Source organism: Netta rufina, assembly GCF_964035555.1.
Source record: "Netta rufina genome assembly, chromosome: 5".
Lineage (NCBI taxonomy): Eukaryota > Metazoa > Chordata > Aves > Anseriformes > Anatidae > Netta > Netta rufina.
In genome coordinates, this window is record NC_140128.1 from 12533014 (window position 1) to 12557577 (window position 24564).

Here is a 24564-nt window from a genome sequence, read left to right on the forward strand (position 1 = left end):
ATTGGAAAAAGTATTTTTGTATGCTTAACAATTGCTAGTTTAAATGTACATTTTCTTCTGAATATTCTCCTTTCTGTCCTACCGCAGGTAGGTTTTGTATGTTACCATCTATAGCCTTTGACCGCTACATCGAAAGGAAGCTACATGTGCTGAAAAAGAGAGATGTTTGTGTATCTCATTTCCTTGTGGATTATCTACTTTGACAGTAGTTAAAGTAGAAAACCACCAGAAAGCACATAGAAAAGCTCTGGAAAACAACAGGAGAAGTATTGATTAGGAGCAACCTTCCCTGACTCCAGTTGCTCTGCATCATTTTTAAATTGAAAAAAAAAAAGTTCAGAGGGATTGTAAGAACTGAAAATGCTGACCAAAGCAGGAAGGGGAGCAGATAGGTTGTGAGCAAACTGAAGCTGATAAAGAAATATAGGAACAGTAAGTGTCTGTCTGGCTTACTCAACCCCTATTTGGTCTTGCTCAAGTTATCATTAGAGACTGAGCTTTTGTAAGAAATGTTGTAAAACGGTCCGTTGTGCTAAGCTACCACCCAGAATTTAAGAATCTCCTGTATAATTGGATAAACTTTGTCTTTAAAGAAGGCAGAATTTTTGCTTAGCTAACATTACGGGTACCCAAAGAGTGGTGCGTATGTAATCTTGGTGGCCAAGTCTCAACATGGTTGAGACCTGCAGCAGGCAGGGGAGGTACAAAAGCTGTGGCTGCTGCTTCATGGTTGTGCTTGAGGCAGACTAATAGGGGCCAAGGTGCATTTGGAGCTGTAACGCCCTTCCTGTTTTATTCTTCTTCTACTGCAGACCACTGTTGCTATAGTGCTCACATTCCTCAAACTTTAATCCATATATTTTCTTCTTCTTCTTTTTTTTTTTTTTAATGTAAAACTTCAGTGACCACAGTGTCGTGTTCTGCTCATGTGCTTGTTGTTACATGCTACTTTGCAGTCCCAAGTACGTATACTGATCTCCTTAGGTTCTTTCTGTTCAGCTGCATGTGTGGTTTTATTTGTTGTTTTGTTTATAGTGCAGAATGAGTTCCATAACAGTTAGTGGGTGTAGGCCTCGTGTCACAGATTTGTCATAGCTATGCGTACTTCAAAATGTACAAGTCATGGGTTTCTGTCAGTATTCATAAGAACTGTGGTTGTGCTTTATTTTTCCTGGCTCCTGATCCATTGAGAATAATTTGATCCTTTTTATTGTTTCCTTCATTTGGAGTTACAGTATTAATCAAATATTAGTTGTCTCATAGGCACTTGTCTGTTCTGCTGCTTTCCCACATTATGAATACTTGAATGCAAAATGATGTTGCTTTTAACCAGAGAACAAAATGTTGTTGCTATATATGGCTTTTTCTTTTCTGGCTTCTTTCATTTAACATAGAAACAGAAGCCGTCTTTTGTATTACAGAAAGTTTTATTGCTACTGTACAGTAATCATGATGAAGTGCATGCTTTTTATTATTAAAATTTCAAATTTTTTGAGTAAAATATATACCCACTCCTACCTGAGATTGGAGGACAGCCAGTACCTCTGAACAAAGACACTTGATTCCTGGTATGTCAAAGTACTTTGGAGAGACCTCAGCAGGCTTCCCACCACTGCAGAATGTAGAGAGAATGAAGCGTTTCCAGTACTGCTGCTCTGGACCCAAGAGCAGCTTTTGTTGAATTAGAATTTAGGACCAGCTATGTGAGAATTCATTTACTCAGTAAATTAAATGCTTTTATGTGAGCCTGGGTATATTTAGAGCTTGGTTAAGAGGCTCCCATAGTAGTCTGAATACTTTTTTTTCTCCATCCTATCCCTATTGTCATTAATATCTATAAATCTTAATTGAAGTTACAGAGCTGACAAAACGTGCTAGTCTGTAGTCAGCTGGGATGAGAAGTGGCTCTGGTCCTAGGCCAGCAAAGGAATCAACACTACTTAACCAGTTCCAAGTGCACAGGATCAGTGCTTTCATGTTAGAAAGAAGATGGTCATACCTCAGAGTTAGTTAAACATGAGTAAGGAGGACAGATGGGTAGAGGTGTCCAGTGCTCAGACACGCTGTGCATGGTTCTGAATATGCGTCCATTGTAACAGGCCAGCTGCTTTTTATTTAAATGCTCACTTCTCCTGGCTGCAGACTAGTTTGCTGAATTAACACTTGGAGAAATGAGGATCAGCATATGCAATCACTGGTCGAACAGTGTCAAAGTAGATGCCAGGGAACTGCAGAAAATACTTCATTACTAATGATATAGAATTAATGCTGTTTCATTTTTTTATTGACAAGTTTGGTGATTGAGGTGCCACAGGCAAGATTCAGGTATCTCTGCAGGTGTGCATATGTGTTTCGGGGTACAGCAGTCCTGCGACAAATATCCCACCTTGACTTTTGTGGTTTTAGCTAACACTTTGGGTCAAGAATGCTTTTTTGGACTAATTCTCATCTGTCCTCTGGAGCTCAGTTTAACTTTTACAGCAAATACCAACTCTGGTCTGCTTCCTGCTCAGAGGTGTTTGCTGAGGCTTCTGGAGGTATTAAAAGCTGCAAATCTGAAAAATATGAAGGCTTGTTTCTTTTTTCTCCTGTTTGAACTTATTGGGACACTGTGCAGGCTCCACTGACAGTGGGTGCCCTCTTCCTGCCCCTGGCTTTATCACACACAGGGTATGTTTTATCTCCTCCCCTCCCTGGTGTGGCTGAAGGCTTTTGCAAGTCGCTGCCATCTTCCTGAGGACAAAAGGCTCTAGGGAGAAACATGCTAGACTGATGAGGAGAGAGAAAGAAAGCTTTTAGATGCTGTGTTTTCTGTCAAAGAAGGAAAAACAAAAAGAAGCTAGAATAAGCAGGAAGAGTCTCCACAGACTTGACAACTGAACTTTGGAATGAGCTGTGAAGTGCTTTTTAGCTGTTCTGTGCATTGGTGTTTAAGATGGCAACTGCCTTGAAAGCTGAGCACTCTGTTTCTTCTAGTGTTCACCCAGAGCACTATAGAAGGCATGAGGGGAAAAAAGCAGTAGTCACCCTTTGCTTCAAGAAATTAGGGCACTCAGGCTTAATCAGCTCGGGTCTTCTGCTTCACAGTAGAGTGCCATTTAAAAGTGAACATACAAAAAAAAAAAAAAAAAAAAAAAAAAAAAAAAACCAACCTCTCAATCTTACACCTGGGATGAGAAAGACTTGAAACAAATTTCAGAATTTAAATGATCAGTCTCAAGGACTCTTGGAAAAATATTACTGTATTTAGGTTGTCCTGGTGTATGAGTTTATAAGTTCATGAACTTAATTCATTTAATAATGTTTTTTCTCTCTGACTCTGCCTTGTGATGCTTAACAATACGAAGAGTTCCCATGTAGATTGCAAATATACTACTGCAGCATGCTGCATGTTTTCTTTGTCACGTTAGTCAAGATCTTTTCCTTAGTCTTGAAATATGCTCTATGTTTTATCAGGGCTTGACAGACTTTCCTTTTTTTTAAACCTTTTTATTATGAAAATGATTCACACCTAATGCAGCCCTAGATTCTGCTGCATTATAGTTTTGTCTAATGCTTTAAAGAGGCAAGCTTCCACACAATGAATCCACAAAAGTAAGTACAGCTATTGTAAAAGTGCACAGATTATTCTGTTTAGCTAAGAGGGAATGGAAGGGTTGATTTGGTTGTGGGACTTATTTTTATTTTTAGGTCAGCATTTAACTGTAATCCTTGCTCCCCACCCACTTCTTTCTGTCCTTCAGAAAGAACAGTCATTCAGTTCTGTTTGTCTGGAACTTTGTAATAATGGAAAAGTATAGTTCCTTCTACAGTGAAGTGACCAGTTCCTTTCAGTAGCAATATAAATCCAAAGTAAGACAATGCACAAGAGTATTACAACCAACTTAGTAGTATAAGGATGCTATTAACTTTTTTTTATTATCAATTTCTAAACAGAACCAAAATCCAGAGCATGGGGAGTGCACCACTGAAAGGTGAGGATGTGGTATATGAGGTGTGCCTAGAATTTCTGTGGGGTTTGATTTTCATTAAAGCTAGTGTGATGTATTATTTCGTGTTTTGCATCCTAAATCAGGAGTTACTTGTGCTGTAATTTGAAACTTACACTCTTCTGTCAAATGTGACAGCATATAGATTTACCAGTGGTTTGGCAAATATTAGAAGTGTTCCTAGAATAAGAACTTTGAGGCTGAGAGTGGCAGTTGAATTACCCAGATTCAATGAGGTTAAGGAAGCTGAAGGAACTTTCTGACTCCTTTCTTGTAAGTGATTTTTGTAAAGAGAACTTTTTCCTCTGCCATTGCTATCCTTGATAGATCTGTTATAAAAGTTAAATCATTTATCAAAACTGCCACAGCTCCCATGACCCATAAAAGAAGGACTATCAGACCTTAATTGCAAGAGCTGTGTAATTTCAGAACTTCTCTTCCCTTGTTCACCTACTCTCTGACCTTTGTGTCAACTTCTAATTTCCTTCTGTAATTGACTCTGTTTCTAGTACAGCAAACTGTGGCAGCAGACGCATCTTCCTAATACGGTGGAAGATGGAAATAACATTGTCAAATGTCTAGCAAATTTACTTATATCTATTTAACAATCAAGCTTTTGAGGGAAAAAGAAAAGAAACAAAACAAAACAAAGTACTAGTCTTAACAAGTTTCAGCTGAAAAAAGGAATGAGTATCCCTAAATCTTGAGGTTTTGGTTGTTTTTGTCTTTAATATGTAGACCAATAAGGACTTTGGCCCAAATTTGAAGATAATTAGGGCTTTAGGACAGCCATTTGGCTCAAGACTTGCTCATTCCAGTCACAAGGAACACAGCTAATAAATTGAGACGGAGCCCAAAAAGGGGAACTGGAATAGGCTCTGAGTATATTGTGTTGGGAAAAATTCATATCCAAGACATGTGCAGTAAAAAAGCTTCTACAGTGAGCTCTACCTTGGTCTTACTGTAGAAACATAGGCAAAAGTGTACCTACTTTTTGAATTGGTTTATATATACACTAAAATAAGTAGAACAAAAGTTAGCCTTCTCTTTAGGTTGCATTCAGCTTACTTTTTAGATTTATGCATGCAAAGATTTGAAGTCACATTTAGTTCTTGTTCATTCTTTGTACTTCTCCCATTTGACTAATAAAATTATAGAATGTTGTACTCACAGCTAAAAACCTCTCTTCAAGACTAAAGATCATTTAACAGCTCTATCTTTTTCCAACAGGTCTATCCTCCTCTTGTAAGATATGTACGTCAGATCGAAATATAGTAAATATATTCAAGTAGGCTCCATTAATGACTGGAAGTTTTCTTAACAAATGGTAACCATGTGATTAAGAAAGTTAGGCATGTGATTAAAAGCCATGGGCTTGAAACTGAGATACTGCAGAGGAAAGTGTTTTAAAACAGGAGTCCTTAGAAAAATCCTGACAGTTAAATTTCAAAAGACTGAAAATCTGAGTATGAGGATGAATCGTAAGGTAAGAACTCCACGGATTTCTTTTTGTCCTCCTTGAAGAGACTTGTTCCAGCACTGCCTTCCCAACATTTCTTGCAAGTCACTGTAGTTACTGACTGATAGAGAAAATCGATTGGTTGTGTGTATTCATAAATGCCATTTACCTTATTGGTTAACCAGCATCACTAAGCCAGTAACTATAGCGCACACAAAAAAATGGACTTAAGTTCTAAGCTACTCCACTTAGAAGTAATGTTTAAGTAAATGAGTTATCAGTTCATAAGACAATGCTGTTGGCAATTATAACAACTGCAAATGACTTATTGTATATACTTTGTATATACCTAGCAGCTACAAGAAGAGAAAATATAGACGGTTCATTCTTGTGGAACTACAACTGAACAGGCCCAGTTTTACAGGACAGAAGAAGAAAGCATGATATCAGGTAAAGAACTTTTGTAACTTTTCATGTTCTACTTATGCCTGGGTTTAGGGAAACGTACCCTCATATACTGTGTCCACTTTAGACATTGTACTGTTTTCTATTCCGTAAACTTTTTCTGCAGGCTACATTTCCTGTCACTTGTTATTAAAAACGTTGAAGACTCTTGAGAGTAGATGCCCAAGACTAGATCTTTCCTTGAGTGTTTGAATCACGAAGGAGATATGCCTGTGTAACCTATTCATAATTCAAGAACAAAATTAATACCATAACTTCTGTTTTTATGTATAGATGTCAATAGAGACTGAATAGTCTGAATGGTGAAAGTGAATAAACCCCACCCAACTTTTTGCTCAACATAATCTCTGCCTCCACACCACCACCCCCAAAAAGTTTTCTGTAACTTGCTCCTCATTAGCCACAGAGAGAGTCCATCATATTATATGTGTGTAGGAAAAAGTGGGAGCCTGTAAATACTACATAGTCCTATGGTACCCATCAAATACAGGATTCCTTACCTTTTCTCGATTTACTCTGTCTTGTTTTAAAATATGGTAACTGAAGGGGCAGCCTTTTGGACTGGGGAAAGAACAGGTTGTTTTCCAAAGTTTAGAAGGCTGATGTATTATTTGCATCTGTCCCATGCGCAAGTTAGTTTGGTTTTAGCTAGGGACTGCTAAAATAAGCACTGGCCTCCACTTTCTTCTCTTTAATAATGTTTCTATCTTATGTTATTTTAACCTTTTCAGGCATGGGTTGGGGGTATGCATCCATCTAAGAAACAAGTCTACTTACCCTACTTTCTATGCCTTCACTTCTCTTCCTTTCAAGGGGTTAGAGGTCAGCAGGCACCATCCAATTGAAAACAATCGTCATTTGAACAGCAGCAACAGCTGGAGACAAGTAGCCATCACTGCTGAAACAGCTTCCTTCTGACTGGCGTTGAAACTGCTACTTATCAGCTAGATCACTTCGAAATACTCCCTGATCTATGAAGGTAAGTGAAAAGTACACATCTACAGAATTGTCTAAAATTTCACACATCGGTGAATATTTTGCACTCCTCCATGCCTGGCAAGACAGAGTTACTATCTCAGAGTATTTTAAAGAAAGACCACATAAGAATAGTATTGAAAGAATAGAAACACAATCCATGTAACTTGTCAATACAGTAAGCAGCAAAAACAAGCCTTAGATGTTGCTTGTGTGACTACCAGAGTACAGGAAGTTGTTATGATTTAATAAGCAACAAAAACGTGAGTATCTAAGCCAAAGCTGTCATACCTAAGAAACTGGCCTGCATGATCTTTACTTTCCTTAGAACAAAACATATTAAAATTTTGCTAGAATTCAGTAATGGTACCTACCTTTTCTTGAGATTTGGTGTGGGGATGGTGTACTTCTATATCTAAAACTGTCGTTGATACCAACTTAATATAGGTAAGCACCTAGCATTTGGGAGTACAGTCCACAGCTATGCCACTTAACATATATGCAGTGTTGTGAGACTGTGCAGAATTAATTGATAACCTCTCCTGATGCAAGTGGCTCAGCCCTAGAGGTGTCTGCCTCTCTTCATGCATTCAAGGAATGCTACAGGGCAGAGTACAGACAAGACATTCAGCTTAAACTGAAATTGCACAAGGTGACTTTGGATATAGGAGCCTTAATTAAGAATGGTTTTGTCCAAGATAAAGATGTTTCCTGGTACGTACAGCATCAAGTGCCATTGTTAACAAAAAATATTTGGTATCAAAATCAATGAAGACTTGACAAAAGTCTAAAGAGAAAAGAGCTGACTGAAATCATATTCTAGATACAGAGGATGCAGCTTTATATACTTACTTTTGCATCCTGAATCTTTTGTCCTTGCTTCCAATCCTTTGCAGTACCTAGGGGAATCCAGAGATCTCTTCCCTTAGAGATAAATGTTTAAGTGATTAATTAGCAAAACTCCTAATTTCTCAAAAAGGCAAGGTTTCTTTAACCCTTCTGCAAATGCTAGACTGACTTTAGGAAAAGGAGGCTTGGTCCTGAGAGTTGCATCATCCACAGGCCTACCTGCTTTTAATTTTTTAGGAGACATCGAAATAGGGAGAAAATAGGAGAGGTTTCAGTGTGGGTAGATCTGCCTCCCCTAGTATGTCAGAGCAGAATCCTTATAAGGCTAGTGGCTCCTTGGAATCATAAAGTGATGTTAATTCCAGTCTCTTCCTGGTCTTGCTCGTTGGCTTTTCTCCCAGTTACAACTAAAACATGATATTGAAGGCACTTCTGGAATTCAAAAGGAAAAGAATAATAATAGTCGTTCATTTTCAAAAACAATGGCAGAGCTTTGTATGCCTGTCTTTTATGTGAGGTGTCTCAGATTTGTCCACTCCAAATTCAGAATGCTAAAAGGTGAACCAGGTAGTGTGAAAGAATGATTCAAAGCAGTGGACAGGCGAAGAGCTATCTGTCCTCTCTAACCTATATATTCCACTCATAGCAACTAACACAAGTTCTGTAAAGAAGCACTACACAACTATGGTGTTCTGTTTTGAGGTTGTGTTTTTGAGTACTCCAAATACCAAAGCTGTCCTAGTCTTTCATACTGTCCTCTACATGAGCTAGTTCTCAAGCAAATATCTTCAAAAGCTAAGGTATACTGTTTAGCAAAGGCAAATAGGTTTAACAGGTAGAGTAGGAAAAAGAAATTTTGCATTGAGTGAGTTCAAGATCTATGTGTACCACATTTTGTAAATCTTTTGTCTACATCTATATTTGTCTACACTATACAAGTCACACTTTAATAGCTTAGCGCTGAGAGAAATGGTTAAGAGACCAAGTTTTGATGCCTACTTTGTCTCCAAACAGGTGACAGGAGAAAGCATAGAAAAAAGAAGGTAGCAAGAAAATAATAGAAACATAAATAATAAATGTATTCTGTAAGTGTCATAAGAAAGTATCAGAAGCACTGGAAGCCACTTTAGTGAGCTAGAAACATGCATTCACATGCCAAGCTGTGAGTCAGGTGAGATACAGCTGAAGAAACAGATTTGGTAAAAACTCAGATAGAAGAGGAGAAGTAATGCTATCAATGCAGAAATGGGATGCATGCTTTGTCCAATATAATAGTGCCTCTTTGGCCTAAATGAAAGGTAGACATGATAATTAGATGTGGCTTGAGACATGCTGGGTAAGCCATGCAATGGCAAATAGCAGGAGAAATTAGTTTCTCCAGGGAACACATGATGTGCATTGGTCTAGCTAGGAAGCCTTGATTCTTCACTTTCTTTCTTTCTCTGCTTATAGTGCAGCTGCTCCCAGCTGTCAAAGAAAACTGCATAATAATCTCTAGGCATATCACAATAATTACTTCACATTTATTGAGGTAAGTATGAACTGACAGCCAGGGAGTAGGTTAAGGTTTCTTAAGCAGACAAGAGAAAAACATTTCACATTCAGCCTAGAAAGTGTTTTTGCTACTGCAACTAATGTCCAGTCTAGGATTAGTGTAGAGACTTTAAAGTGTTCTTTCTCTACGTACAGAGAAAACACTTACCTGACCATATGATCAGAAGATAAGCAGTGATCCAGAAGGGGCAATAACATTTGTCTGTTTTGCAGTTATAGGCTACAGCTTCATACACAGGCAAGGCATTGCATCTATCCCTTCTGTAGCAATGGAAAGCCATTGATATCTAAGGATGGAAAGAACAGTTATCCAATACCTATGGTAGTTACACACAAAAACAATGCATTACTATTTTGTACTGCAGTTTTAAAAAAACATATATATGAAAAAGACAGTATAGTTTTAGTTAACTGAATATCATTTTTTGTTGTTTTGGGTAAATACTTAATTTCTCTTAGGGATTCTTTGTAAGCATTATTTATTCCTAAAAATCAGTGGTATAATTAACAGGGACTGACCATTGTGATAGAATGTGATAATTAAATCGACACAATCTAGAGAGCCCCTACAAGAAACTGACATTTTTGATAGACAAAACAGCAAGAGAGGCCCTATCCAAGGCAGAACAGGTAAAGAATTTCTCCTTCCTAGACCACAATTTACTTTCTTCAGTGCTAAATTTCTGTAGAAGATTTCTTTAAACCCTCAACCTTTTGTTCTTCTCTCATTATTTCCTGAAGAATTTTTAAGAACTCCCTTGGAAATATCATATCTAAACCCTTTTTAGATTAATAGCTTTTGTTTAAATAAACTTTCCCCTTTTCATTAAAATCACTTTGCTCTTGTTAATTAAAACCAACCTTTAGAGTATAGTAGTGATTACGGACTGATATTCTTCTCTGCATACTGAACTGGGACACCTACTCTAGTTCAGAGTGCTATAAAGACTTACAATTTAACTACAGTTTAAATGAGTTCTTAAGTCTTTTGAAATAGGGAGAACATTTTTTAACTACAACTTGCTAAACATTTTGCTGTAACTTCTGTGAAATAGGCAGTAACTAAGGTGCTAGGGACTCATTTTCTCTACTCTGAGATATCATGCTCCAAAGAACTTGAATGAAATGTGAAACTGGTTGTAAAATCAGTCAAATGGCCCTGAAGGAAAATTTATTCTATTAATAGATGTGGCTGCCATACAAATAGATTACTTTCCCCTGTCAAGAAATTAACTTTCTAGTTAATATTGCTTCTGTGCAAAACCAAACTGTACAATCCTTGTAAAACTAGAATACTTCTTGTCAGAAAAAAAAAGTATTTTATGTAAGACACAGAACTTAAAGCAATTACCTAGCTATACTAGGAAGTCTTGCTTCTGAACATGGAAACTAGATGAATGCCTTAAATACTGTAACTCATGCTTTAACACAAAACCTTGCTGCTGACTTTCATTAAGTGAGTGCATGTATGCCAGCAAGGCTTACAGGACATGGGTGGGGGGGGAAAAATTAACATCAAGCTCTTATGCTGAACCAAATGGTAGAAATGCCGCTTCAGCTTTAGCTCTATTTTCAGACTCACCCTGCATATAATCAGGCTCATCTTATCCCTAAGTTGAGGTCTAAAGATACTGAACATCAGAAGTAAAACGTTCAAAGTAGAAGCTTGATTTCATATGCTTAAATTAAGAGCATGGAAGAAGATGCTTGTATTATGGGTATGGCTAGAACATCAAGGTATTTCAGTTTAGGACAGATAATTAGTGGATGGTGCAAGTCTAGTCAATAGAGACACTACCAGTTCACAAGAGTTAAAGATCCTGTCTGTTTTGTACAGATTTCTTTAACCAGGTTTACCAGCTGAGGTAAGGGGAGATTTTTAAAAAAAAAAAAAAAAGAGGGGAGGTAAAGGGGATCATATCCCCCCAGTAAAGTTGATAGCGTATCCACATATGCTCTGATGTGGGAGGATGGCCTATGGCTAGGTATGGGAAAGAGTTTGGATAGATAACACCGTATTTCCCACTCCTTTTTCACATTTCTGTGTTTTCTCTGCCCCCTGCCATTCTGGAAGGTCTCGAGCAATTGTCTGTTCTGGCAATTAAAACAGTAGGGTGCAAGTGCTGTACCGCACTGACAAACTGAGTGGCCTTGAGCAAATGCCCTGGGGAACTCTCCAAAATGGCATCCTGTTGTGTTTGTCACTCTAATTAAATGCAAGTGAAATAGGCTACAAAGCACTAGGTATCCAAAGCAGCAAAGCTAGGAAAAAAACATGACAAAGTGATCTGGGTAGTGGTCTGCAAGTGTCAACTTTAAGCTATTATATTTTATGGTAAGGGAAAGACTTCTGTGTTCTGCTCTACATTCTTTGCTAGGAGTTTTTAATGAACAGATTAGCAGAAGGAAGTTGAGTCAGGAGGCAAAAGTGAGAGCAGTCTAAGGTGAAGATGATCATTCATTTCCCTCACAAGCCCTGTTTAAACTGTTAAGACAACACTCCTGCACCCCCTGAAAAATAAAACAAAAACAAACCACCACATCTTGCTACTCATCTACCTTCTAGCAACTGTGTTGTCCTGGCTTAGGAGTGTGTTACTAGCTGATGTTGCAAAGCAAACAGGGTCAACCCCTGTGCTGTACTCACGTTTACGGTAGGTGCCAAATGCTGCACAGGTATCAGAACTGGTTTCATTCAGGAAGTTTCCAGCTGTCACGGTTCCTAAAGAAAGAGTAGAAAGCAAGACTGACTTTACAGCAATTAAATACAGACTTCCCCCTGCCATCCTTCCCTAGTTTTATTAGTGCTGAATCTTACCCCTGCAAAATTTAGTGACTGGTTTAGGGATCATAGTTTCTGGACGTTGGGAATTGGGCCTTGGTGCTGCTCCTGTTGCCCTAGGGCTGGAGCAAGCTTCTTATAGGAATTCTTCTGACATAGAGCTAATACCATGGGATCCATTTAAAATGCCTAAATAGTCATTTTCCATTCAAATTGCTAACTCCTCTTTTTTATTAGGTATGTTTTCAAAGATAGCTTTGTGTACGACTAAACAATTAATCATTTTTTAGTGTAGGACAGAACTTTTTAAAATATAGATACTTACAGCCTAAGCAGTAGTTTTCACTTAGAAATGTGTTTGCAATACGTTCAGCTTCTTCACTGAGACTTACTAGAAAGTGGAAATACAGACTCATTTATCACAATCTGAAATTCTAGTTGTTTCTTTAAATGCTGATTTTTGCAAAGGCTTTAATTCCCCATACGGAGGCACTAAGCACCAGCCCATTTTGTTCCTGGCAAAACTGGGGGAAAAGCTTATTTCAAATTTCTAATTAAAATTCTTTCTTGCTGCATAAGGAGCCCTGATGGGATTCCTCAGGGTAGTTGGATGGGTTTCTGATTGAATTACAACTGGCCTGATTGTGTGAATATTTCATTTAAATGTTCTGAACTGAAAACAGCAATTAGTGACAACCTGAATAATAAAAAGCACTACTTTACCTTCAATCCTCTTTTCTCCCACAGTTGATTCAAATTAGATGCTTAGTCACTAGAAAAACAACAAACAAACAAAAAATGAAGCAGGAGTCAGCGCCTGGGAAGAGAAGTCAACAACCATCACCCGAAAGCCAGAAGTACTGTGGTTGGAGGCGATGACTGTGTACATGACACCATTGCTGCAGAGCTGCCATCACGAAGCATGACTGTGCTCCTGATCTTTCATTTATCCAATAACCTGTGCTAACTTTGGTTTTGATCCAATCTCACCTCAGGTAATTTCAGTATACATTCTCATCTTGTATTTATTGATACTGAGTTTTTCACTGTAGAACCATACTGCCCATAGGTTCACTAGGACAAACTCAGTTAAAAATTCTGAAACAAATATATTTGTGAAGACATTTTTTGGGTGAATTGCCCACACTTAGAAATAGGAATTTTGGCTAGAGCAGTTAGACATGATCCAGCTGTATAAAATTCCCTGGCTGGATTATAAATGCTTGCTAAAGCGTACAATCCCTTGAGCTGCTACATAATGTGCTATTCTGGAGGAAATGCAAGAGTTGGAGAGGTGTTATAGCTAAACTAAATGCTGGGAGTTGACAGGACATGCAGTTTCTTTTGACTTGTTCTTGAAAACCACTACTAACGACTATGACAGGTTCTGTATCTGTAGTTGATTAATAGAACTTTTCTGAATGGCAGAAAATAATTTTAATCATTAGTGGAAAAGGTTATCATTAGTAGTGATCCACAATGTTAACCACAAGCTTAAATTGTTGATATGATTATCATAATTGTAACAGCACAGTGACTAAATTGGGATCAGTTATTAGTAGGACTAATATGCTCCTATTACGGAGTTTTTAATGGCTATATCAATACTCACGAATAAAAACTGTCCTTGTGCTGTCACATCAGAAACAGCTCAAAATAAGCTAGCAGAGCTATATTGGCTCAAAGAACAGAGCTAGTAAGAGTGACAGGAAATAAACTCACAAATTATTTAGTCTTCTGCAACAGCCACAGTGAATTCACCTGTAGAATGGAGTCAGCACAAAACATTGCACAAGAATCACTACTACAAGTCTCTGATACAAAGATATGGACTTATTCTGCTAACTGCAAACTGTTCTGGCCCTGTCTGTCCCTTGTCACCCATGAAGAACATCTTTCACTTTGCCTGACTTGTATGGTACTACCTCACAAACAGATTCTTCCACATAAAAATGAGCTTTCTCCTTACTTAATTTCAAGTGTTTTCAAATTGTTTTTAACCTGAAATGTATCAAAATTGTATTTAAAGATACCATTCTTCTTTTGGAGCTTTCTTCTCAGTTGTAAAACTCTGCATATTATAACAACAATTTATCATTAAAATTTGAAAAATATTCCGCATGTCTTCTTAAATTTATTATTATTTTTTTTTCCTACAGGATAAACTTTACACACAAATGGTGTTTATAAAACATTTCCCCTCTTGTACAGCTTTTCATGCTTCTATCCTCACAGTAGGAGCAGTTCCTTTAAATGTATTCTGCCTGAATTTCTCATTCTAGTTTAATTTTCAAACAAATTCAAATCTGAAAGTAAAACACAGCTGAAAACAGTATGTTTTGCACTTAAAAAAATAATTGTAAGAAGTTCTCACAATAAACAATAAGCTTACAGTTTACAGTGAAGTGCATCTGGAGTGCTATATCCAGTTCTGGGTGCCCCAACACAAGAAAGATGCAGACAGAAAAGAGTGCTGCAAAGGGCCACTAAGATAATAAAGGTCACGCAAGCTGAGGCTGAGGGAGCTGGGCCCTATTATGATGAAGAGAAGGGATGGCGAGATCTTATTAATATGTATAAATACCTGATGGGAGCATGTAAAGACAATGGAGCCACATTCTTCTCAGTGGTACCCAGTAGGAAGATGAGAGATGAAGCAGGTAGTCCAGAGAGCCTGTGGAATCTTCATCCTTGGGGATATTCAAAACCCAATGACAGTCCTGTGCGACCTGCTCTAGCTGAGCCTGCTTCAGGAGCTGGGGTTAAACTAGATGATCTCCAGCAGTTCCTTCCACCCTCGATTAGTTTGCAATTCTGGGATACCTGCCAGATGGAAAGCACGCTGTGCATGAGCTTACACCAACATTTCATATTGTTATCACTTGAAACCCACTACTCCCTCACAATCCCCTAAAAGGTACATCAAGTACAAGGAGAGGGAGCAGGCAAGGTACAGCGGGCAGACAGCTCATTGCCTCGCTTTCCAAAAATGACCCTGACATCACTACCAAACTGAGTTTTACTAGCCTGTACATGGGCTCATACCTAAAGAGGCAAAATTAATCTTTAAATAGATGATGAAAAACCTTGAACCTGCATGCTTAAATGTTATGAAACACTCTTTAGTGTGCCACACATTTTAGCCTTTCTAGAGAACAGTTTTACAGAGTCCATATCCCCCCCACACTCTGTTTCTGATCCCCAAGATTTTAGATAAGACCTTAAAAACGTGCTGATCAACTGTGTAAGCCTACAGCCTTATGTCCAGAGAGAGACAGTTTAAAGATCTGCCAATTTTGTTTTTCATATGAAAAATGTTTCCATCAGCTTTTATATTTAAGTCATTACAAAAGAAGTTTAATTTTTGGAAACACAGCAGAAACCGTGACATTTTTAAGATGAAAGCAGTTTGGTTTTGGTCCATAACATGTCTAAATTAAACTGATTTTAAAAGTTCCATAACATTTATAAGAGGTCAAATTAGGTTGACAAATTCTGATTTTTAATTAAAACCAAAAAAATTTGAATTCCAAGACCTTAGTTTTCCTACATAATTTCCATTTTACAGCAAGACTAAACCACTTTTATTTTTAATTGGAAGTCTAAGAAAATACCTTTTAGAAGTAATGGAACTTCCCACTAAACAAAAAGCCTGTAGTTCAGTCCCATTTCTTTTATAACAAAAGCCGCTGCATTTATGACATTAGATTGCTGATTTTAAAACCTCTAAACACAAGTATAAAATTACTATAAATCATCATTTCAACAATTACCAAAAGTATCCTGCAAATGAGTATGTACAATTAGCTATTGTTTAAACCCATATTTCTTGCACCTCTCCATTTATTACAGTACTCTGTTTTCTAGTTGAATTTAGACTTCTCAGAATTGCCAAATATGCAGACCCTCGTTTACTCTAGACTAAAGTCTCTCCAATTCCACGTGACTACAGTTCTTTCTATCTAGTAAGCGACTCTATCACTACCACAAGGAAAAATTTGTTTGTCTATACAGGCAGACAGCAGGTTACAGGTACAAAAGAAGCAAGCTGGAGAGCCTGCTTTGTCTTACATGCATCAGGCACACAGTTGATTAGACTTTAGATTGTAGCATTTTTATGTGTAGGAATGAGTCAGAGCCAGCTGGACAGCTGTATTTCCAGAGCCCAGTTGGAAGTTCTAGTGCCAATACTTAATCAGACGTGCTCTATTTATACATTGAAAAGATAGCTTAAAACTAGGCAAAATGACTGTGTAAAAAAAAAAAAAATCAAATAAAAAAATCAAAAGTTTACACTAAGTTTTTGTTCTTTTGTTACAAGTAAGGTACTTACTCATAGAAGAGTAGGTCATTTAAGAAGTAAAAAAGAAACAAGAGAAAAGGTCATCACACGTTCTTCATTTCTTTGCTTCCCTAATATACGAGACTAGTCTTGTTAGAAGGAACATTTATATCAAATGCTGACCTCTCAAGGCTCCTGGAATGCAGTACAAACATTTTCAAAGTTTCTAATGCTCTGTTAGCTAGGTTCAAACAGGGTCCCAGATATTCAAACACTGCTTTAAAGAGAAACACACAGTTTGGATCCTCAAGTTCCCTTGCTCAGCTCCTGCTCTGGAGCTGGTTAAACTTGCGTGGCACTGTATTTCACCACTAGGCAGGCACAGTGCGGCACAGGTGATGCCCTGGTGGTGATTACACTGCTTGGTGTCTAGCACTGGGGTGTCCTCTACACTAGGCACTTTTCTTTATAGCTTGAAGAATTACCCAAGCAGATGATTATGGTTAGAATATTCCAGCTATCTATGACTTCCCACAAAACACATGCTGATTAAGATGTTCGCCTTTTCCTCAGTACCCCATTATTGGGGTATTCATCTGTGCAATTCAGTGAACAGAACTGGTCACCTTTCTCTTAAGAGAAGGTACCAGATCTTCTCCTGCTGTGGCCCAGCAGCTGTGTAAGTCAGTGCATTTCAAACACCTCTGTCCTGTCCTGAGGACAATTTCTATTCACACTCTCTTCCTACCCAGTCCTCAGGGCATGCAGCCCCTATGACGTGTGAGATAATTCCTGTCCCTAGAGTCAACATGGACACCACCTGTCCTGGAGATCTCAGTAGGGACTGTGTTTTCCAGCTGTGCCCATGATCTCTTCCATGTCATGGTCTTCCAAAAGAATAGTTGATTTACTTATTTCATAAACAAAACAGCAGCTTTTGAAAAGATAGAGACATTAGATGGGAAAAGGCTAGTCTCCTGCTATCTTGGACACTTAACCCATTCCTACTTCAAACCCCACAGCCCTTACTCTGCCAGCTGCAAAACACTCCTGAACACTTCGTAGAAGACTAAATGCAGCAGAACAAAATCGTGTTACAACCACCACCAGTTTCCAAGCACCTGCAATAAGCAGTGAGTCAGGTGACAATGCCCAGATAGCTCAAGGGAAATAGATCAGACCTGGTCCCTATCAGTCTGACTTTGGAGCAAAACTCAGCAAGTGGGCAAAGAGTTGCAGCTCAAGTCCTGCTCAGCTTGTGGCAGCTGAAAGCTTTGTCCAGAACAAATTATACCCTTACCTCGGGAGAGCACTGAGACCCAGGACCCTATGTGGCCAACAGACTGCAGTACACTGCTAGTGCAGCAGGACTCTGGGTGAAGGGGAAAGATTACATGCTATAGAGTGCACTCCATAAGCATTTGACAAACCAACAATGCCAATAAACTGTCAAAGAAAGAACCATTGCAACAATTACCACTCAGGAGTTTTATGATTTTGAGGAGATTTGGTACGTGCTCATACTGCCCTACAAGGCTGCACAAAGCAGTTTATTATTTGATAAATTCAATGAGGACCCACAACTATACAACGACAGAGTAGTGACAGGAAAGAAAGCACAGAGGTAAGGCACCTCAATCTGTACTGATCCTACATGCCGCAGAATCTGCAAGAAGAATCAGAATTGCTTGAAGCTTTTTCAAAACAGACTTCCCAGACAGATATTTAATTTCTAAGCTACTTCAGATGTAGACATAGGACTGTAGAAGAGAATCCATTACCATATGTCCACAGACTAACTCTAGACAAACCTATTCAAGATTTGCTTACTTAGGAGCCCTCAGATATCCATGATTCCTCCAGCTGTTATTTTAATTCAAACTGGTAGAGAAGATGAAGCCCTGATACAGTTCAATAATCCCTGGAGTTCATTTAATCGAATATACTTTGTTTTGAAAATATTACAGAAATTCCAGCAAAAAATAAGTGTCCCATGCAATTAAACATGGCACATACTGTTTATGCACCATACAGATACTGGTGTGCCCCACCATTCAAATAAAGACAAAGCAGCTCTACCTCAGTTAGTGCACGGGAAATGAAAACACTAACATTTTCTTCTAACTAAAACAAAATAATCTCATAGTGCTTTGGAGCAGGGATATATTCGATTCCTTGGTTTTAGAAAGTAAGTCTGAAAATTACCCGTTAGGATGCATACCACCAAGTAAGCCTGGCAAACTGCATATACCTAAAAATATCAGTTTGTTCCTAGTCAAATATGGATTTTATTATATTCTAGTTGAAGTGTCTCATCATACTGTAGCTATAATGCATTTGATACAGCTTATAATATAAATCAACTTTATGCATTTTCCGAAGTAGGATTCTTTTTTCCTTGTAATTAGTAATAAAAGAATTGTTTTTTATGGGTTAAATTGTATTTACATGGATTTCATTGACAAAGGAAAGCCTTTCAATTTCAACATCCATAACGATGTTATGGATGTAAGAGCTGAAAACAAGAAAAAAACATGTTTACATGCTAGAATGTCTTTCCTAAAAGTACAGATTTGGTAATGTTTTTAGACAAGAGAAGTGAAATCATATCCCAAGGGCACATGAACTGGCTTTCAGTGTTTCCTTAATTTTTGGAAGACACAGACAACAGCAGATCATGATGCATAATACTTCTCAAATTATCGTAATGTTTAGATGATATTGGATTCTTTATTAATAGCTGTCACATGCCTTATATGCTTGAAATCTTCTGCTGTATGCAACAGTGAACATTTCAGACAAGACTGCTTAAAACCTGGAGTCCATTCCAAAAAAATAAAAAATAAAAAAAGAAAAACCTAATCTAAAAGGTCTAAACTTACTGAAAACCCACCGACAATCTAAAACAGCGTGACCTGCTCTTCTGACTGTGAGTAAATTGCCTTCTTAGTATGCTGTTGTGTGTTTTTTACTTCAAAAAAAAATGATTGGAGTGTTCCCAAATAGCTTTTCAATTATAACAGAATTCTTAGTCTAGTAGCTTAGAGACTGTAGGTTAAGAAAACACATTTATTACAGAAGACCTTGAATGCAGTAATTAAGTGGCACAAATGAATCATAACTAGATGAAATATCAGATCAGATTGCATGCACACAACTGTATTCCTGTTCCTATACACACCATACTACACATGTCTGCCATAACTGAGTAAATTTGCTCCATGCCACAGCAGCTCTCAGCAAGAGCACTTCTATAGAAATTATCCGTGAAACCAACACCACAGAGTACACCGATCGTGGCTGTGTTTGCTTTGCACTTGCAAGATGCACGTCTTGGTGAGTGTACCCGCAAAGCACATCACCTGTGAAGTGCTGATGCGACCAGGAATGCTGCATGGACCTGTAATTAGTACAGCAGTCTCAGGAGTCCTGACCTCTACTGCCTGTTCTTTAATTAAGATTTATTATAGTAACTGTCAGAGACAACCAGAAACAGGGTGCTCCTTTTTGCTGAGCACTTTAATACACAGTAACTGAGGTCATTTCTGTATAAGGACACTCAGGAGAGAGCTAAACTGAATTCCCAAGGCTTTACATTTAAAACACACTAGACTCCCACTATAGATGACCATTTTGAAATACATTTATTTTAGTTCAATTAGATTAATTCAGGCTGACTGTAATATTGTTATCTGACAGTATGCTATAGCCACAAAATACTCTAATGAAAGTACAGTATATATAATCAAGTTCCTTCCCAAACACAGCCTATAGTTGCAGCCAAAGGATTGTTACCAGATTTCCAGTGAAGAACAGATAATAGGAACTGAGGGTCTATTTTTTTTCCAAAGAAGCAGCAGAAGCACTAGGGTTTTGTTGCTGACATGGCTGTCACTTGCGTACCACATTGCCAATTTTCAACCAACAAAACACTGTGCTAGCAACAGCTTACAGTACAGACTGGGCCATATTCTTTAAAATTCAACCCAAACATCCCTTTGTAGATATGCCCTGAAAAAGAATAGCACAGAGGAAGAGGACAAAGAACCACGGCTGCAAAGGGAACACGCTGTTATGTTAGGTATCACGATAATTTTCTTTTTCACCAATCTTGTATGCCCCCTATTTCATTCTTTTTGCTAGTGGTTACACAGCACGACACCAATTCAGAGCCTCACATCTTGCTGCCACAGTTCTGGCAGGAGTGCAAATTGCGTCACACTTCCCGACAAGCCTTGGCATTCTCAGAACACATCTTCCCCTCACAGGGGGCTTAGAAAATAAGGTGCCCTGCCTTCAACTCAGTACTGAAATAGAGCATCTTCTCTCTGTATATAGGAAACATAAGTTCAAGCCCATATAGGAAATATATAAATATATATATACACACACATACATGTATGTATGTAGGAAACATAAATTCAATCCCAAGTAAAGGTATGAATCCAATTCTCCTCCATATGTACTCTAAGTACTAAGTTTCAGGATATTCAGTGACATCTCAACTCCACCTTTAGAAGTGCTTTCACTTGCCATAAAATACTGAAATGTGAACTGACAACAGCGTATTCTGAACAACTCTTCCAACAATCATATGAGAGTAGTATTCTTGTCTTGCTGCATCTTGTGAACTCAGTCTAGAGAGGCAGAAACATAGTCACTTGACCATGAGACATTTTGAAGCAGTATACCATCTCCTGAGCAATTCATCTGTCTTTGTATGAAATTAAACAGAGAAAGAATTGTAGTTTTGGTCTCCCCCCAACCATTCATATGTTCTATGTATTGCCTGTTGAGTATAAGTAAGACACTGGTGCCCATCTTTCCTTTTTGAGCAGATCTAATTAACCAGGTTTATGGAATTAGTTTTGGAAGGAAATTCACAGCTGTGAAGTCAGATGGGATATTTCTCTAAAACCTGAGGTTAGATTACTTGATCTGGAAAGAATATTTCAAGAAAGCTTTGATGGAAAGCTCACTTGTGAATTTTCTGGTTTGTGTGAATCCATTAGTATTCTGATTTCTAATATAAATGCCTTGAAAAGTTACCCTAGATATTAACAGGCTTTCATTAAAACAAAACAAAACAACAACAAAAAACCATGACTCCTACAGCTACTTCAGAATGATAGACAGGTTGTGAAATATTATTATTCTGATGATAAAACCATGCAAACCAAGTTTATTTCCCTCCCCGCACAAACCATAGCAAAACAAGCAAAAAAACAGTTTTCAAACAAAATCTTAATTTTTCCCCCACAACACAATTTTGATTTGTAACAATTTCATTTGGTTCAAGTTTAGTTGCTTTCATTATTCAAAGGTGCTTATCAAGCTAAGCAGCTAAAGAATATGGGAAGAAGTTAAGAACTACAAAACTATTTGACCTGAAGAACAACTGAACCTGAAATCTCATGATGAACATCATTTAAAGAATTTTCTGTTTGCTTAAGAGCAAAACCCTCAGTAAGTATAAGTTGGCATCGCTCACTGCAATGAATGCTCATTTGCATCATCTGAGACTACAGATTTATGCATTTCTGAGCTCCACTGTTACCGACAGGGTAGCTGCCCACCCTCCATTATGGAGGCTGCATTGCTCCAAGTGTCAGTAAAGACCTAATGAGATACATCCAGTCTCAGAACATTTAAAATCCAGCTTAATCTTAGAATGCAGATGGAGGATAAACCCAAAGTTTTATTTGCTTCTTTTAAATTCATTAGGATACTCTGTAATTCCACCAACATTTGAAGAATGCAATTGAACAGATATAGAAAATACAGGGGGGAGGGGAAAAAAAGTTTTTGGTTTAATTCTGAGTACTGCAGTGAGAATGAGGCTTTAAGTGAGAAACACACATACAGACTTATTTTATGCAAATTTAAACTGCACTTTTTCATCTCTAATTTAACAAATCTGAGGACACGTGAAGAACAGTGTTTCATACAAAATACTCAAAGCTTCCCAAATGTACAAGCAACCCTGTGGAACTCCAAATGTCTAGATCTTGTTTAGCCCACAGAGAAATGAACTCAGCAATTCTGCAATTTTTGTGCATCCTCCACAAACACACTTAATCAGATCCTTTCTGCCCTCTTGAACAGAACATTTTCTATTACTACTGCTTGGATGTACAGCTAATATATACTGTGTCCCTCTCCCCTCTTAAAAGCAATATTAGGTTCTTTGTCTCAAGGAAATGATTAAATCATGTAATCAGTCACTCCGATGACCAGGGAGAAAACCATGCTTAACATATCCTTCTGCTGTAACTCACACAACATCCTCCCGTAGGCTTTTCTTGGATTATGAGATACAGCATGTGGCAGTGCCACTTCTGACAGCTTTTGGCAAGTTTAATTTATCCCTGCTGGTGACCACTTTGCCTTCTTTTAGGTGGAAGCTAGAGCTAGGACCAAGGAGGCCTCTTTTATTGTTTTGCTACGGGTAGTCAGCATTCATCAGGCATATCTCTGTTTCCAGATTTCCCTCATTAAGACCACTTAATGCCTAAATTCAAAGACTAAAAGCTACTCCAAACTTATTAGCAGTTCTCCATAAATTGACACAAGAATTGAATGCTACTCAAGGGATTATACAGATATCTGCTATTAAAAAAAATAAAGAAGAGTTAAATGAAGAGTAAAAGAGATACAAATCCAATTGATTCAGCAATGAAAGGCTGAAAATACAACTATTAAAGCAGCTAAGTAATGCAAATGCCTAAAAAGTATGTTAGCAGACATGCTGATCATTGAGTTTACTTTTACTGAAAGTTCACTATGTCAGAAGTATCATCTTCCCTTTTGAGTTAGAATTTTCTGTATGAAACAGCATCTAAACAAAAAAACTGCATAAGAAGTGTTCCTGATAGCTGTTTTTCTTTTAAATAAAAGATAAAGTATACGGGAAACATCTGACCTGATTATTATGCTGAGAGACAGGGAGAAAAAGACTGTGACAGAAAGGTTGGACTTGATGATCTGAGGTTGCCTCCAACCTGGGCTGTTCTGTAATCGATTCCATGAATCAAAAAGTGTGTTAAACAGCACTGTGTGTATTCAGTGGTTCCAGTTATGCTCACGTAAAAGACAACAACATCAACAAAAAAGAATGACTTACAGCACACGGAAGCCCTTCCAAAATCACGGTCAAAAATGATCTGAAGACTTCATGATACTAGGATGGCAATCAAGATGTACTGACAGCAGTTCTTCCTGGTTGTGATGACCAAAGAAAAACTCCAGTTTAGGTCTATACCCAAATTTTCATAGGATATCTGCACATGAACTTTAACCATATTTCAAGACAGAAGATGTCTGCTGCTAACTTCTATGAGTTTTTAACCATATGCAATTAAACATAGACTCACAGCTGAGTGATTTCTGGGATCTACTGGTTGAGAAATCTCAAACTTTATATGCAAGTCTGTCAAGAAGATAGTAAATTTTTCCAAGCTCACACTTCCTGATGATATTTTAGATTTTCTGATCCCAGAAAGAGTCAGGGTCAGCAGTCTGTAAGTGTAAGTAAAACTCTAAACTAATGCTGCTGGCACAGAAGGCACAGGACCACAAATCTCAAAAATAAGTTTATTCAGGATTTGTTTTGCAAATTTGAGGAAGAGGGCAAGCTCTTTAGTTTCTCAGTTTCAACTACCCTTTTGCAAGGTATTGCAATAAAATTTTAATTTCCCTTTTAAAGCCCATTTACATAACTGGCTGTAGATTATGTTTATTAAAGAGAAAAGGTATATAAACCCAGAAATAAACATTGCTCAACCCCCTCCTCTTTTTGTTTTATATAGCAAAATTAGAAGCGTGACTCAATAATTACACTCTATGCAATTGCTAGGAGGTTTTTATATAAATCCTTTGAAACTACCAAATTGAAGAAAGCACTGAGCAAAAAAACGCAGCACTCAAAATGGAAGACTATTTTTTTTTTTTTTTAATTTTCCAATTAATAGGAAAACTGAATGGTAGGGCTATTTTCAGCTTGTCTAGCAATATTTGCAGTGATTTAAAAGTAAAAAGGAAAGGGAGGTGAAGCATGTGTTAGAGAGAGGCTGTAAGAATTAGAGCTATATTAGAGTCCTTCATCCAATTAAGCACATAACTTGGGGCTGAAGTTTTCATCTGGAGAAGTTGGTTTGTTTAATATCAAGAGATCAGAAAATGTTATTGCGAAGAGACCTCCCCCCCTTCC